This window comes from Rousettus aegyptiacus, unplaced genomic scaffold (genome assembly GCF_014176215.1).
Source record: "Rousettus aegyptiacus isolate mRouAeg1 unplaced genomic scaffold, mRouAeg1.p scaffold_m13_p_7, whole genome shotgun sequence".
NCBI classification, from domain to species: Eukaryota; Metazoa; Chordata; class Mammalia; order Chiroptera; family Pteropodidae; genus Rousettus; species Rousettus aegyptiacus.
The window spans coordinates 102,476,897-102,495,485 of NW_023416310.1; positions in this window are offsets into that span (position 1 = coordinate 102,476,897).

Sequence of the window (18,589 nt, forward strand, 5' to 3'; positions counted from 1 at the left end):
ACTTCCTTTGTACCGTATGAGGAGCTGGTGGTGGGTCAGGGAGACAGGAAAAAGCAATCAGGCTTGTGACCTGTCTACTCCTCCCCCTTGTCCCCCAGGAGGTCTCTCCTCCTTCCAGCAGCTTCCTTTCTACCAGTTCCCCAGGTCCATTCTTTCACTGGCCAACAAATATGTATTGCGCCCCTACTGTGTGCCAGTAAGTCTTCTAGATGCTTGAGAGACATCAGAGAGAAACAGAACAGAGACCCCTGCCTTGTAGCGCTTATTCACAGAGCAATCCAGAAACACTAAACTCAGCTGCAAAACCTTCAGTCACAGATCAAAATCGAAGCCAAACTTTCACCACCTATGTGAAAAATAAGTAACATGGATTTCACTGAAAACATTCAATTTAAAAAAAAAAAAAAGAGGAACCAAATAATTCAAACATGATAAAACAAGAATATTAATAAATACAATCAAGGTTGTGCTTTGAAGAAAACCAGACTTAAAATGGCCAAATCTCTGGTGAATGACAAACATATTAAATTTTTAATGATAAAAAATAAAGCCAATACATGGAAGAATTAAAAGTTATAAAGCATTTAGCTATTATTCTTTGTTAATGAATTTGAAAATCTCAGATATGTGGATGATTTTCTGGAGAAAATTTAAAGTATCAAAATCAACCCTATAAAAATTTTGTAAGACCAATAATCAAGAAAAAAAAATGAAGTGACTAAATATGTACTTCCACAAAAGGCTCCAGGTCCACGTGTTAAAGTTAACTTTCAAGAGACTGCCGATTCTCATCATATGAACTGATCTACTACATGAAAATAGGTTGACCAGCAATCTATTTTAGGAAATTGACACCACAATCTGACAGAAGTAGTAAAAAACAACTGTGTATTCTCCTCACTTATGAAAATAGGTGTAATAATCCTAGCTAAAACACTAGAAAATAGAAGTCAATAGAGTATAAAAAGAATAATCTATAACAACAGAGGAGGGGCTAGCTGGGGACTGCCAAGATGATTTAGAGTTAGGGACTTGGCCATACCATCTCTCAGGTCAGGGCATCCATTTTTTGATGGTAGCCTTATACTTAGGCTTTTGTTACAGTGAACCTCTTTTCCTCATGAAACTCTAAAACCTGGGATGAGACTGATACTTGCTGAACACAAGAAATATATGTTATGTAAAGACTTTATCTTCCATGACAATGCTGGTTATACCAAATGATTGTGTTTAACTCTATGATGCCGTCATCAGTGGGAAGAAAATATAGATATACTCTTTCTTTCACACTGTTGAAATAATAAACTTCAAGTGATGTACAAGGTTAGTATTTAAGTAATTCCTTCCTCTCCCTTTCCCACAAGCTGTCATTAAGTTGGTGATTCTTAGAACCAATATCTTAAATTTGAAGAAATAAGACATCTCGAATGAACAACTCACATCATACACGGCAGCCTAATACTCAAGTTTTTACATTAAAATCAAGAAAAAGACAGTGATGCTCATTATCATGATTACTAAGACTGTTCGGAAAGGCCTGATCGATACAATAAAAAACAGCATTTAAAAATATGACTATTAAAAATGAGACTATACTATCATTTTCATTTTCACTCATAAGATTGTATTTCTACAAAATTCAAGACAATTTAATCTAAAAAAAAAAAAGAAACATAGGAATTAATAAGAAAAAGAGTTCAGTAGTACCACGGTTGTTAGTAAATTAGTAAATATGCAAAACTCCCTAGTTGGCAAGGGTGTGGTAAAACAGACATACTCCTATGCTGTGCATAAGAATTAAAGTTGGTACAACCTTTTTGGAAACAATTTGGCAACATATCAAAAATCTTAAAATAGTCTTACAAAAATAAAGTTAATACCTCTTCTGGCAAATACCACTGCTTTCTCAAAAGCTACTACTGCTTCTTTCCTATTTACAGAACCTAAATTTGAAGGGCAATGCCCTTGGCCCAGATCTGAGACAACCAATTGTCGTCCTATTGCCTTTTGCTAGTGATGGGTCTAGGAGTAGGTATTTGACTTAGAATATGTAAAAGAAAGACTCCTGGAGACTTTAATACCTAGGAAGACATAGATCTTAAAGAGAAATCCCTTTTCCTTCCTCCCTGGGATTCTATCAAACAATTATATGATGCTTGGAGCTATGGCAGCTATTTTGGGCTATGAAAGAACATATTGTCAATACACTGAAAAACAGCACCTGGGCTCTTAATGAAAACACTAAGCAACTGCTCCAGCCTGTATAATCTTTCTTCTAAATTTGAATCTGAACACATCTTTTTGACGACCTCACAATATTTTGTTAATTTCACTAGAATCTCATCTTCCTGTACTAAGACTCCAAAAGTCCACTTATCAGACTTCTTTATTGCTAGACTGAGGACCCGTGTCCAGGGTTCTGCCAATGTGACCCATCCAGATAGGGCCTGTATTCAGGAGGGAGAGGTGAAATGACAGCCATGTGCGAGGAGCTCAGTTTTCCAGTAGGATGCTGTTGGGGGCAACTGGTCTGTCTAGAGAATCTGCGATAGAATTTCTGTTGTCCAGAACCTGGGGTTATTAGAGCAAATCAGTAGGAAGTGGCCACAGTATTATTTCACTAGAAAGTTTCACGATGGGATGATACACCGGTCCTAGCTGCATTTTTCCTAGCTGTCACATCCAGGCCTAGTTCTCTGCATCATCACCTCAACCCTCAGAGCTGTCTAATATCTTCTATAAAGATTCCTTTCTGTTTAAATATCAAGAGTGGATTCTCTCATTTGCAAACAAAAACTCATTCCCAGAATTCCACCTCCAGCAACCCATTCCAAAGAAAATGATCCAAAACCTAGAAAAGGCCTTATATAGAAACATGACTATTTTTATATTTGTAATTGTGAAAAAAAAAATTTAAATAATTTAAATGTTCCACAATGAGAAAATTAAGTAATTTATAATAAAGTCATTTGAAGTCCATATAACATTTGTGATAACATAGAAAATTACTAAACAATAATGCAATAATGCAATAGTTTGATCATAACCATATTCTCAGCAATGAGAGTCCCACCACATTTTCCCACTTGGGTAAAAGACTCCTCTCATTTGTTCAAGTACCTCCTGCGACAAACACCTTGGGGGGGTGCACACAGCTGTGAGTCGTCCCACCTTCCCTGAGAACTTGCCTTCCCAAACCACCCTGTGGGTCCTGGCAGCCACGTTGGAGCCTCATGACCCCCTCTTCCCTGATCACAGCTGACCAGACCAGGAGAGACTACCTGACCCAAGGCGGGTCAGTGAGAATCTTCCCCAGGTATGTGACTCAGAATGTTAACCTCTTTGTGTGACCGGAACTGAGAGCCAAGTAAGAGCTCAAGGGTTCAGGATGGCCATCTTCTTCCTCATGCCCAGAGAAGGAGGGAAAACTGACCTGCAGAGAAAGAGGAGGTGAGGGGGGCCCAGAAGGGAGTAAGAGGGAGAGAAAGTGGGAGCAGAAGGGGAGAGGAGGGAGCTGGCAACTTCGTGGGTTCTAGTCAGCCCATTCCTGGAGCCCAGCTTCTTCCCTGTCCTTGGGTTCTGAAAGAAATTCCTAGGTCCTTGTAGTAATGTTTGGTCACTAACTAGTTTGGGTGGGTTTCTGTTACTCAGAGCCAAGGATGATTTTTCTAGCACTTTCCTAAAGGTGAAACCTCACTGTGCCACGGGCAGTCGAGGGCACCTCTACCCTTGGCGTTCCGCCTTCACCTTTGGCTCCTCAGCCTGTGTGCCAAGCTAAAACCACCCCGGGCAAGTGTGGCCAAACCAGGTTGGCGAGAACAGTGAGTTCTAGCTCCCTTCATGGGGACTGGTCAGTATGGAGAGAGCCTAAAACCACCTATGGAAGAATGGATTGGTCTTGACTGGAAGGAAACTAAATTTGGGGGCCTGAGATTTGCTTAAAAGGTCTTGGCCAGAGCCAAGAGTCATGGAGGAAGAAAGTTAGTCTGAAGATTGGGCATTTTCAAGAGAAAGCAGAAGTCTGAGCACTTGCTAGATCTCATTTTCGAGGACATAAATGAGTGGAGAACATTTAGGCGGTTTACTGTGTAACTCCTGGCTGGCAGTCCCATTAAGAAAACCTTCAGCAAAACTGTTCCTCACCCTCATCATGGCTTTTGGAGCCTTGTGCCTTTCTTTTAGATGCTCAATTGTACTGAGAATGTCTTAATGAAAGGAGGGCCAGTTATTTTTTTTTCTGATTTCACAGTGGGGCAGGAAATGATCCATGCACTACTGACAGTAAGGAGGGTGGGATTTGGTGGCTGTAACCCTAAAAATAAGAGGAAAGGGAGCCATAGAAAGGCCTATGCATTTTCTGAGGAAAGCATGCTGTTTACTGCACATTCCAACAACTCCCCAGGGTGCAGAGTGAGCTGTGGTGTGCAGAAAGGCCCTGGCAGCCTTTAGCACCATTTACAAGGCAACCTCTCCAGGAATCCTGCTTGAAATGTAATTCAATTAACGGTGATGAGCTGACTGCTGATCACAATGACTGAAGACTTTGCTGATGCAGAAAATCTGGAACCTGGAAAGGGTCAGACTCAAACACCCTAAGCCCTGGGCAGTGTCACAGCCTAACCAATGAAAGAGTCTGTTCTACCCTACACACCGTCAGGGCCATATCGCTATAGAGACAAAAAGCTTCCCTTCCCAGCACCTGTTCTTGTCACCCCTAGACATTCAGAGATGGAAGGCAGTCCTTTCTTCTCCCTGAGAATCATTTCCCCAAAGGAGACAGGCTTTTCATGTGGCCTCCTACTGCTGAGAAAGGAAAATGGACTACCAGAGAAAGAACTTTCTGGAAGGTCTATGTCTGCATATGCGGGGGCAGCTATATACTCCCACATGCATCAGGAATAGCGTCCTAAAAAGAAATGCCTCTCTGTCTCGTCTCCCCCACCCTGTTAACTCAGACACCTGCTCCTTCCTCTTCTCAGTCACACTATTGACTCTTTGATTACTTGGAAAATCCTGTGAGGTTTGTACAAAAAGATGATTGACCTGTCGTATTGAAAGCCCACAGTCCAACACACATATCATCATCTGCACCCCCATTCACATGTCCCAGCCTGCCCCCCAAAAGTAACAGAGGTGGCCTGCCAGGGAGCTGACAGTTCTAATTAAGGAGAGAACATTGATTGGCATAGCCAGAGCAGTGAGAACTCTCTGGGGAACCCAGCGAAAGCCCAGAGAAGCTCCAGACAAATCTGGGCAAAACATAGTTAGGATAGAGACATGTACCATATTCTGACCTTAAGAGATGGTGTCCTCAGGACTTGACCAATTCTTATGTTGGAACTAGAACCCTTCATTCAACCTTTCTTCATCCTCATCAACTCACCATCTAATTATCCATCCACCGAATCATCCATTTTCCTTTTACCCCTTCCATCTATTTATGCATGCATCTAAGCACTCAGCCACCCACCTATCCTTTCATCCACCCATCCAGATTCACCATCCTCCATTTTCACCCACTTTTCACTCATCTACCTTTCTACCCAGCCTTCCATTTGTCCATCTCTCTGAGCTTCATCCAGCCATCCATTTACCCAGCTGCTGTGTTTTCAATCTCTGGGTTCATTTATGTCCTCGAAAAACCATCCTGCCACGAATCCACTTGCCCATCCATCTCTCCATACACTCGGCTTACTTACTACATGCAGGATCTGGGGCCCCTTTGCCGCAGATTTCCTGTGGATCTGCGGCACCTTCCCCTCCCAACCACACAAAGGGACATCTGCTTGGTTCTGGGTGGAAGATATTAAAAGTCCCAGGTAATTGAGTTTGTTCAAGAGCATATTGGGAGATTATTTATCTGTGCTCTCTAGAAAATGAAGGCCATAGTACATCTTGCTGATTATATGACCCCACTGAGAGGGAGAAATAATCCTAGAGGTGGCAAGTTAAATCACTACCTTGTAATTTACCAAAACAAAACTAATACCCAAAGAAATGTTTTCTCTGCCGTTTTATAGCAATTTCTCCATTAAAGTGTCTTTGATTGCAATTCATAACAATGAATAAAGAAAAGGAAAAAGGGTCTCTTCGGTCTAGTCAAGAAATGTGTTCTTCTGAACACTAACAATTTTCACCATACGGGAAAAAACACGTGGCATCATTTCCAGAGTAGTCACGGCCACCTGAAATGATGAGCAGGCGTGACCAGGGTCGCCCTGCGTGAGCAAGCTGCTTCATCCTCCCCGCTCCCCAGAGAAGGCCACCAGCTCCTCTTGCTAGGACTGAGCCCAGATGGCTCTCCTGGGACAGCCCAGATGAGTCAGCACAGCAGTCCTCCTTGCGAAGTCAACCACAGTGCCCTGGACTCCAGGGGTCCACATCTTAGGCCTTCAAAGTCCAGGACTCTTATGCTAAAGGGTTCCTGGCTGGGGTGGGGAGCCAGCTCCCATGTAGAGATGGTGGGAGTGTCTAGACATCAAGCCACACAGAGGCCAGCCACCCTCACTGAGGGAGGACTACTGGCCTTCTTCAGCCAGAGCCTTCACGTTAAAGTAACCTATTTCCTGGTACCCAAAAAACACCATGATGAGCAGCTATGCCAAGCCTGGGACAGACAGGAAGGAAGCTGGGCCTGGGGCACTTTGCTCAGCTAATTGATCCCTCTTGATTCAGATACTCCCCTTAGGCCATTTCCCTTATCCCTGTGGGTTCTGTTACCACATGACCCTCAGATCTCCACCTCCAGCCAGCTCTCAACTCCCAGGGCCAGATGAAAATATATAACTGGTACCCTGACATTTCATCTCAGCCATTCTAACATCACTGCAAAGTAATAGACATTTAAAACTCAACCACTCATCTACGGCCACCCTGAATGTGCCTGATCTCCTCTGATCTCGGCAGCTAAGCAGGGTCGGGCCTGGTTAGTACTTGGATGGGAGCTAAACCTCAACCACTCACATCCTGGCTAGTGATTTTCTCCACCAAATCTGATGTTCCCTATTCACGAGAGTGGCACCTTCCTCCCTCTAGCCACCCCGCTGGGAGAGCCAGACACGTCCCTTCCATGCCACTGTGCCTAATCCCTCACCAAGTCCTGGGGATTCCATTTCTTAACTGTCTCTCAAAAGAAGTGCGCTTCTCTGTATCTCCACCTCCACCACCCTGGCCCAAGCCACCGCTGCCCCTCACTGCACATTTGTAGTCATCTCCTCACTGGTTTCCTTATTTCTGTTCCAGCTCCTGGGAGATATGCTCCCATCAGGAGCCAGGGTAAGTCACTCTCGCTTAAAACCTTCAATGCTATCCCACTGCTTGTAGGGCAAAGACCGCACTTCCTCCCCTGGTCTTCACGGCTCTGCATGGTCTGGCCCCAGCCTGCCTCTCCCGTTCCATCTCCCACCACTGGCCCTTGCTCTCTGGACTCCAGTCACCAGCCTTCATTTGGTCCCTGGAGCTCACTTTGACCCCGCCTACCACAGCATCTTTACGGTCTGAGTCCATTCCCCTTTCTTGATTAATTACTTCAGGGTTCTCTTCCAGGTCCCAGCTTAAACATGCATTCCCACTGCAGGAAGTCTTCCCCACCACACACATTTCCTTACAGCACTCAACACATTTTACCACAAGCCTTTCATACATGTGGTTTTTAAATGTCTAGTCCCACTAGAATCTAATCTCCACGAGGGCAGGATCCACAGAGACTACCTTGCCCATCCCCATTCCTCCAGGGAAGAATTATTGTGAAAGTGAATAAGGACAAGTTCAGCGTTCCAGTGCCTTTTCCCAAAGGAAGTATATGCTTCCCACATGACTCTGCCCAAATGTCAGCCCCAATGGCCCTTAACACCGCGCTCTTGAGAGGGAGTGTGGGTGGCTTGGAGCCACGTGTCCACATAGTCGGAGCCATACACCGCAGTGTTCTCCCAGACACACCCTAGAGGCCCTCTTGAGAAACACCAGGGACACCACAGGACAAGAAACAATAGGTTTCTCTCAGAAATGTGGGGTCCACTAAACCGGAACCACCTACCCACCTTGTATGCCCTTACCCACACACAGCCCTCATCTTGCAGGCCCCTCAGCATCCTTCAGAGATCATCATCCCTAAACAATCCCCAGGAAGAATTATGTACATGTGAGACGTTTCAGGCTGAGCCTGGCTGGGCTCATTGACAACATGGTAGGATGGGCCCCTGGATGTCCATCTGCTGAGATGCTGAGGAGAAGATTTGGACCAAGAGAAAAAGATCCAAGTATGATGAACTTGACTCAGAGACCAAGCCTGGTGATGTAGCCAGCCCTGGCCCTGATGACTCAACCTGGGTACAAGGGGAAAGAGGGCTATGGACCAAAACCCAAGGGCTCCTGTTCTGCAGACACTGTTGCAGCATATCTGGCTGCAGCACCCCTAACTGGACAAAACATGAAAAAGGGAGATCCACCTTCTCTTCTGCATGAGCTCAGGGCCACAGGCATGAGCCTGAAATGCCCAGGAAAGTGACTCCAGGGAGAGATGACAGTGCCCTCGGAACCAGGAGGTCCTAGCCAGAGCCAGCAGAGCCCAGCAGATGGACCTGGAGCAAAAGAAGAGTAACATAACCCCAGATGCCACCACAGTCCCCGACTCAACCTGTTCTTGGGTATGAAGGGGAATCACAAAATCCATGGGGAGTCCACGCTGGGAACTGGTTCCTCACAAGCCAAGACTCAAAGAAACACGTGTGAACATGTACCAGCCAGGATAGAGTTTAAATTCTCCCGTTAGTTTACAAAATTTATAAAATCAAAATGGTCCCCAGAGACTCAGAGCTTCCAAATCCAAGCCCAAGGAGACAGGTTTATGGATCATTATTAAACTGCTGAGAAAAGTACAAACTGAGAGACTATTAGACGTAAATCAGACAAATGAGGCTGTGGCTCCATTAGTAATGAGACTCGGACACGGGCCAGCAACACCTCAGTCTCATGGACACTCGGTTCAGAGTGGGTGGGGGACAGGGAGGGGTGAGGCCTGACCTTCACCCCCCCTCAACCCCAACGGGGCCCACCGCAAGTCTTGCGCCATTTGGACGTTAGGCAAAAGAAGGCAGAAAGAGAGCCTGGGTCATAGCAGGTGCTGAGTAAATAAACGCTGTGGGATGAAGGATGTGACACAAGTGGCACTTCATACAGTTTGCACGCTGTGACAACAGCACCCCAGCCAGGCCAGCAGGGAGAGAGGATTAAGCGCCCATGAGAGCAGCTCCTGGACCAGGCCGGTCTCCTGGGGAAGTGGAGTAAAGGATAGTAGATGAAATTGGCCTGTTCTGTAGTTTGGGTTGAGCCCCAAAGCTCAGGACACCAGGAAAGAAAGGCCAAGAGAATGGCACAGTCCAAAGAGGACGGCTTTGCCCACTCACGAGACAGGGCCGAGCAGGCCCTTCACCCACCCACCCTGTCAGCCCTCCTGCCCGGAGTGGGGCAGCTAGAGATGTCCAAAAGAGAGGATCCTCAGGTAAGGCAGAGAACCGTGGGCCGCCCCCTTACCCCCAAGTCTGTGTGGGAGTTTTGGGGTGCTCTGGTGAAGGGTGCCACCAGAAGGGAGGCTCTAGCTCGCCCCTAGATGTTTCCTGAACTGTGAAATCACAGAAATCCACTGGAGGGAGAAGAGAGAAAGAGACTGAATTCCTATATCCATTTTATACATAGGACTGAGGTTCTCAGAGGCTAAACTATCCGTGATGAGGTACCCGGGTGGGTTCGGCCATGCACCTGGCCTCCTCCCACCCAGGTGGCAGATGCCAACATCTGCTAATACTCCCTCCAGCTGGATTGGACACACCCTGAGAGCGTTTCCCAGAGGGAAAACTGGACATGGGTCCACTCCCCAAAGCCCCCCTTATCTTGCCCCAGTGCCCCCTCCCCACTCATCTTCTGGGACCCGAGCACCAGGCTGGGCTGGAGAGGACCCCAGGAAAAGCCCTGAACCTTTCTCAGCCCCCCACAGGAACCCTAGTGCCAGAGGAGTGACAACAAGGCAGAGTGACCTGAAGGCCCCCAACGCCCCCCACCGTGGCATCGCTGTGTTAGGGTCTCTGGTTAGGACAGACAACCTTTGAGACAAGCATAGGGAAAGGAAGGACAAGCCTGCCTCCTGCCCCCTTTCCCCTCCACTACTGGTGACCTGGACACCACCGCTGAGCGCAGCCGATGCTAAGCTTGAGCCGCGAAGGAGGACGGCCTTCTATTTTACTCCTTAAATTACTTTCCTGAGGGAAGGTGTAAAGCGGAACCAGAATAGCTGAGTTAAAATAATTTGGGATGCTTTTACCCGGGAACATCAGCGTGGCATGAACAGTGTTTAGTCCTAGAAACAGGTCTCTCTCACCTGAAGCCCGGCTCCGCCACCCACTGTGACAGCCTCCCACTGTGACAGCCTTGGTACTCTCAGATTATCAAGGAGCATTTCCTAACCACCCATGACACCCAGGGTCACAGGCACTGGAACACAGAGAACGGGTGAGGCCCGGCTCCTGTCTTGGTGCTTGTAGTCCTGGCGGCTACAATACCAGTAAACAGGGTAAGTACAGACTGTGATAACAATCATAACAGCTTATATTTCCTAAGCACTGACTCTACGGCAGGCACTAGTCTCAGTATTTTACATGTATTCACTCCTCTAACACTATGAGGAAAGTTCTATTATCACCTCCATTTGCACAGGAAGCACAGAGGGGTTAAATAACTCAACGGAGGTCACACAGCCAGTAAACGGGGCGGGGGGGGGGGTGGCATATTGAGAACAACAAACACTGTTGTACCTGCCTGCTGCCTCTAAGCACCTCTCAACCACCTCACTCTGCAGCCAAGGAGCAGCAGACAGTGCAGCACAAAGCCCCAGATGTAAAACCAAACTTGGATGTGATCAAGGAGTTAAAGGCAGCCTGGTGAGCCAGGAGTCCCAGGCAGGAAGGAGGCAGTGGGAGGGGTGGAGGAGGGAGTGGAGGTCAGAGGCAGATCTCCTTGGCAAAGAGGAAGGGTTCCATACAAATTATGCAAAAAAAAAAAAAAAAAAAAAAAAAAAAAAAAAAAAAAACACCTCCCGTGAGCACCCAAGGGGGTGGGGCATGCTCTGATTAGTTCTGGTGGGAGGTGGAAGCAGGACCTTGGACAAGTCTTCATTTCCTCATCTGCCAGGGGGACCCTGGCACCTTAGGCCCTGGCCTTTGGGGAGATGGAATAAGATAAAGCCTTATTGTGATGGAAAACAGAGGCTTCATGTGCTCCCCTGGGGTGTCAAACGCCCAGGGGGGGCATGGAGCCCGCCCCACAGTGAGGGATGAGACACGCAGGCTCCTTTGTGAGTGAGGCCAGAGCCCCAGCTCTTGGGGACAGCACCTCTGAATCCAGCTGGCAGACAATTTGGCACAAGTTCCCTGCCAAGCTGGCCTCTCCTGCCACTAACTTCCCATTTGGTGTAAAATTGTCATCTTTTGCCTCCCAGACCTCTAAGTGTCCAAAAGCTAACTGCACCCCAGTTCTGTGCCACGAGAGGCAAAGTTTCCTTTGACAGTTTAAAGGTACGGTGAGAAAATATGGATATATGCTGACCTCGGGGACTGAGGCTGCCTTTGTTGGCCTCCGCTGGTCCCCACTGCCTGTGCCCCACACTGCCCGTCTGTCTCTTCCTCACCTCTCCACACACCAGGGCTCCAAGAAGTGAGGGCGAGGGGCAGGTGCAGAAAACACTTGTTCCCGTGAATGTGAATAATCATATCAATAACAAACCTTACATTCCTTAAGCCAGACACTCAGAGTGTTTTGGTTAACCTTCGCAACACCCCTGTGAGGTAGACAAGGTTCTGACGACCAAGCTGCAGACGAGGGGATGGAGACCCAGAGAGGGTAAGGAACATTCCCAAGGTCACACAGGTGGTACAGACAGGATTTGAGCTGGGTCCTGTATGACTCCAGAGTCTATTGTTTACGCCTCCCCAAGCAGATCTTCTTACAACAGAGACCCGGGGTGGGTCTATCTCACACTAAATGCCAATATGCCTGCTTCGCCTGATGAATAAAAATAGTCGCACTTACATACAGGTGCCAGGTGCAGTGCTCGGCCCCTGACACACCATCTTGTTTAAGACTCACTGGGAGATTCTGTTATTGCCCGAGTTCAGAGAAGTGAATTATAGGCTGTAGGGCTGTATCACAGGGGCAGGCCTTTGGGCTCAGGATTGTCTGAGCTCTGTGACCAGTCCTGTGTTTGTCGCTGAGCCCCCGTTACCCTGGGGTACTCTGGGGCAGGCAGAAGTCAGGGCTTCCTCACCACGTCCCCAGGGAGGACAGATTGGAGCTTTTCTACCATGAGGAAAATTAAACCATCTCTGGCCCAGGCTAGGAGCCACCATCCTGGAATGTGCAGGCCAGAGTAACTGCTCTGGCCACAGCAATTCCAGGCAGGTCAGGCAGATGAGTTGTGCCAAGACCAGTGGGCACAAAAGAGAGGCCTCAAGCCGAGCAATCCTGCTCCTGCAAAGCACCTCAAACCCCAGACCACAGGCCAGCAGACCTCTGTGTCCTCATTATCACTGTTCCTGGGAATGCCCCACCATGTGAACAGAGGGAACTGCGCAACCCACCACCAGACAAAGGACAGTGAGGACCACCCCACCCCTGTGGACCTCCTACACCCAGCCACAGCCCACACCGGGCCTCACTCAGCACCTCGGCTCCTGTAGGTGGATAAAGGGTCTGGCCAAAGGACTAGGAGACCCAGACAAGCCAAGAGGGGCCATGCAGTACAGGGATGCTGCCCACTCTCTTGGCCCAGATGGCAGTGTGCAGTCAGCATCTTCTCCCTCTCCTGCGTGGCAGGCCCCAGCTGCCGTAAAGGAGGAAGCCATACGGAACCACGGGTGAAGCAGCTCTTTCTCCCCGCCGAACCCAGTGCCCGCCAGTGACCCTGCGGACAGCCTTCTGCCCCCCAGTTGTTTGTTCAGCCTTCTCCCTTCACTTCCCTGGTACTCGCCACCCACAGGGGGGCCCCAAAGGGTGCTAGGCCCTCATACGCACCCTCGGTGGGAGGACACAATCACACCGGCAGGCAGGACCGTTATTATCATCTCCATTTTACAGATGGCAAAGCCGAGGCACAGACAACTCACGCCTTACCCAGTCACCCAGCTCACGTGCGGCGGGGCTAGGACTGAGGCCGGGCCTGCCGAACCCCAAAGCCTTCCACCTGTCCCTCAGTTTCCAGGTGCCACTGGACAGCTCTGCGCCCCAATCTCTGGAGCACCAGGCCCACCAGGTGCATCGAGCAGTGGGAACCACCCCTCACTGCCTCCTTCCCAGGGACCTGCACCTTCCGTTTTCTTACCCCCATCTCCTGCCCCGAGGGCTCCTTGTAGAGGAATTGCAACCCCGATGAGGAACTCTGGGGTAGCTGGCCCAAGCTCAGATATTTCAAGCTGCCTAGCTGCCGTGTGGCTGTGCTGGGCTCCCCAAATGTTGTTTACTAATAAATCCCTGAGAATTTATAGTAAAGTTGATGGGGCCTAACTGATGGGGCCAGTACAAAAGGGAGCCAATTACCCAACACTCTCTGCTATGATCTTAAAACAGATGTTTGAGCATGTAAAATTACGGCTCGTGGCTGGGAACTGCAGCTACCATCCCAACCTTCCCTTTTATCACAGCTCATAAATGTTAAACGCAGAGAGATCTACATCCGAAATTCAGTTGTTACCATTTTGTTCCATGTTTCTGAAGCCAAGGCTACATTTGGAGTTGGTGTCCTGGTGATTTTCCTGCAACTCCAAGAACAACGCGCAGAAAAAACCAGCACGAAGAGCAGCAGAGGACAGGCCACCCAGGGCCCACTTTGGACCACCTGGTCCTGGAGCACAGGCAAAAGGGGTCACCAGCCTCTGCCCTCTGTGGTTCATACTTCAGGTGACGCAAATCTAAACCAGCAGACTGGGTCCCGCTCTCTCTCCTAGAACCCAAATCACCCTGACTCTTGGCACACTTGCACGGCCAAGTAGGAAGGTGGGTTCTCGCACATCTGGGTGTCCTTTGCATGTAGGGTTATGCCTGGTTCTCTGGAATTTCCCTGGGGTCCACCCACAGCAGGGACTCCAGGAAGCCAGCAGTGCCACCAGCTCTGCTCAACTGTGCCTCCTCACACAACTGCCACAGAGGAAGTGGGAGCTGTGCAGTCGGGGCGAACAAAGCAAAGGAAGTCTGGGAACACGAAGCTCCCCAGAATTCTCAACACAGTTTCTTGACATCTTTTCTCAAGCCCAGAGGCCCTTCCCAGCAGGCCAGCCCCAGCCCATGTTTTTGGTAAAGTTGTAAACTGGGCCGTTTTAACCCAAATAGGGCTGAAAAGAAAGAGAAGTTTAATTACCACCAAGTCAGCCAATGAAATACAAAGGAAAAGGCTCCAGTGCAAGGGAAACGCCAGAGCTCCCACGCAAAGTTCCTGAAAACGCCGACCAGCTTATCTCTCAAGGGCACAGGGTCAGAGGGAGCCAGGGACATCGATCCATATTTTCACCAGGAAGAGAAAACTGCCAGTGGACCTGCATTGATTGCAAATGCAGGTCCACTGGGAACAAAGAGGTGGCCAAGCAGAAGAGACTCGAAGGACTGACTGGCCCAGGAAGGACTGTCCCTGTGTCCTGTTACGAGGAAGGCAGCCCTGCGATCCCAACACCACCACGCTGGACTCTTTTCTCAGTGACCCACGACAGGTGTGTTCCTCTTCCCAACCTGCCTTAGAGGTGAGGTCACTCACCCCTCAGGAAACCAGTGAGTGACCTCTATCCGAGCAGCTATGTGTGGGGGTCCGCTCCTCCAGAGAAACCTCACCACTGTACCGCTGGATGTGGGAAACTAGGGAGCCAGGCCGACCAAGGACAACAAATGGCCACAGGTCTGAGAGTGACTGCAGCAGAGACCACCCATGCGCCTGGTCCTGCTGTCAAATCCAACCACCTCCCTCCTCGGGAGGGAAGACCTCTCCTCCAGCAAACGCCCAGGCCTCATCCCAGCACCAACTCCTTCTGCTGTGAGGGGGGCGGGTGGGAGGAGACTATGGGGCCTATGGAGAGAAACCACTTCACAAACGGATTATTCTGCCCGCTCCTCCGTACAAATGAGATGCCCTAACATGTGATGCTCTTTTTCCTGAAAAGCAGATTTTCTGATTCTTCTCAGAGCAGCACGTGAGCCCCGACAACAGCAGAAACCTGGCCGTGCTCTCCCGCCATGCAGGGCTTAGGCACAGCCTCCGCCAAGGCCCTTTGTCTCAGCACAAAAGGTTAAAAGGTCTCAAGCCCCAGGAACTTCCTCCCCAAGCACTCAGCCCTCCCCCAGGACACCGCTGGTGTGGGTTGCTTACCTGAGTGTCTTGCGAGGAGCACCAGACCTCAGCAGAGGCCCTGAGGAGGGGCTTGGAGCCACAGACAGCCCCCCCAGACGTGGGACACCTACTGAGCCATGTGGCCTGTTGTCTTGTTTGTTCAGGCAAGCCACACTCTCTCAGCAGCACCTCCAGCAAAGATGCCTGGGACCGGGCGTTGCAGACCTGGGACCAGCTCTCTCCTCGAACCCCGCCAGGTATATCTCCAGGGCGGGAACAAGGTGAGGGTGCCTCCTCACCAGGCCAGATCCCTCCTTACTTTATAGACGCCCCCCCTTGGGGCTCCCTGTAGCCTTTTCCATAATCTTACCTTACCACCACTCCCGTCTCTGACAGTGTTTACCATCAATTCTAAAAGGCCCCAACCCCTATATAAAATAAGAGCAGCAAAAGGGGGAAGGCGGCGGGAGGGGCATTTGACGTCACGCTCCACCACGGGCTCCTGGCCCCTTGTGTCTAGCCACTCTGCCCCGCGCTTTCCATCCAGAGCTGTTTGTCAGTCCCCGCAGGACTTCTGAGCCCCCGCAGTCTGAGTACCTCACCCCCTCAGCGAAGCCTCTCTGCCCTGTGCATGGCACCGCCTCCTATCTTTACGTCCCGGCTCCTGCCTCACCCCTTGGCACCTGTGCTTCTCTCCACAGGTGGCGATTGTTAATTATCTACTTATTTGTAGGCCCCGCTGAACTAAGAGCTAAATGCAGGCAGCTGTGGGCCCTGAGGAGCTCTGCACCCCCAGGCCAGGGCAGAGCCCCGTGGTTGCTCAGAGAACACCTGTGGAAAGGACCCCCAGGCCAACAGATGCAGTCTGGGCACCAGGTCCCCTCCCAGGGAAAGTCCCCCAGGGGCCACTCCCGGCAGCCCACTCCTGGGAGGTGGGCACCATCACAGCGATGCCACATTGTCAGGAGCCATTTATTTCATACAAATTAACGGAAGCAACTTCATTAACAGATAGTACTACTTGATGAGTTTGTTCCAATTCAGGGCTTATTATTAAAGTGTTCTTAAAAGATGTGTAGAGTCTCATTTAATGGAACTTGCATGACATTGTCTCACCTAGGGGCACCAAGGCCTTTCCCTCAAACTGTAGGGACCCCTCCGAGCCTCAGGGCTCTCCTCCAGTTTGAGGAGGAGGTAAACAGAGGGGTGCACACCTGAAGCTGCACTCTGAGAACTGTGGGCCTAATTAGAGAAGGGAACTCAGCAAATGCTTCTCACCCTGGTGAAGCTCTCGGCCTGGCCAACAGAAAGACACACAGAGAAAGAGGCCACAGAGGGCCCTGAGGGCCTGGGAAAGGGGCGCACCAAGGGCTGGTCTCGGGAGAAAGAAAGCCACACACACGGGTGACCGCAAGTCAGGGCAAGTTTTTAGTAGCCCAACCACCCCCAGCGCCAGGATCACCTGCGCATGATATTCAAAGGCTGTATTCAAAGGGACTCACAGAAGTACTTTTAAAGAAATTCCAAACCCGACTTGGCATTTCTTGAGAAGCACTACACCTTCCTCTCTTCCTACTGGCCACAAACGGACTCCAATCTCTTTTTCTATGTCCCACGCACAACCACCTTCGCCCTCAGCTGTTTATTATGTCAATCAAGAGCCTCACTTATTTCCCCTCACCCAGATTCTCCATCCCAGGACATTTGCTAGAGATGCAAATATTAAACCCCACTGAGACTTCCTGCAGCCAAACCTCTGAGGGTGGGGCCACAGCAGGCTGTTTTAACAAGCCCCCCAGGGATTTGGAGGCACAGCTGAGCCACTGCTTTAACTCAAAGGAGAGCCCAGAAGGTGACCCTCAGAGGGAGTCCTCCCCACCCCTCTCTCTCCCTGTGGCTTCAGTTCGGTCTCTTGTACCCATCTGGAGTTCCAGAAATCTAGAAAACAAGCTGGCCAAGACAGAACTCACAGAGCGGCGGGAGACAATCCTTTCTGAAGGGGTGGGCGTGAAGGAGAAGGCCAGGGGACCTTGTATCTGTCATGCCACTCAGAATCGGGATCTGTGCCACAGGATAAGGAGAGGAGACTGAGCTGGGTGTCCGGAGGCTCGCTTTCTCCTTAGTTGTCCTGAGCTGGTCTTTAGCCTCTGTAGCAAATGCCCAGTATTTAGTCACACAGCTGCTTCCTGGGAATCTCTGTCCAGAGCTGGAGACCCCACCCTCCAAAGAGCTCAAGGTCAGCCCACTTCCGAGCTTCTAATGGGACAACACTAAGTCGAAAGGAGTGGCTCAAGTCACCAGGAGTGGGGGGGAGGGGGAGGACCTCTGGCACTGTGTAGGACAGATTAATGTGTCACTCCAGGGGCAAGAAGCAACACTCAACCCAGGGCCCCCAGGAGGAGGTCAGTGCCTCTCTGCTCCTGAGCCTGGGCCCCCGGCAGGTAAGGACAAGAAAGTAGGTTCCTCCCCAGCCCTGGGAGCACTGGTGCCTGGGCCAGCTGCTCCTTGCACTGCTCTTGGGGCTTTAAACGGCAAGTTACCTGCCTGGTGTTCACAATACATTTATTCCTCTTGTTTGTCTTGAACATCTTCCATAACCATCTTCTCATGATGGAGAGGACCAGTGCGATCCCAGTTTTACAGATGAAGAAACCAAGACTCCTAGAGGTTGGCTCTCTGAGTCAAAATGCAGCCCGTGATCAGCATCCCCTGGGAGCCTGTTAGAACTGTAGGCTCTCAAGCCCCACTCTGATCTACTGAACCAGAATCTGCCTTTCAGCAAGATCCCCAGCCGAGTGTGAGAAGCACTGGGCTGATGACATCCACCCAAGATCTAGGGTCACTCCAATATTTTATAACAAGCGCTGCCACACTTTGAGTGATGAGCACCTAATGGGTTCTAGCAAAAGCACATAGCAGACCCTCTGCTCTCTAGCTCGAGACTTCTTTTGAAACACACACATTTTGCTTTGAGCTACCCTGGAGGCGAAGAGATGGCCGTCTGTATGCTCCAAACTCTGGGACTGGCCTCGAAGTGCAGCCTTTACTAAGTCCGACCAGGGCAAAGAAGAGCGATGCCGCCCTCAGCTGGCAGCTCTCGCACTGCAGCTCCCGCAAGGCCAAATCGGACGAGGGTGTTCAGACTCGGAAAGCCAGGGATCCTCCAAACAATGCTCTATTCAGAGCAGATTTTTTGGGAGGTCGAAAGCCCCATATCCTAGACATGCAACTCTC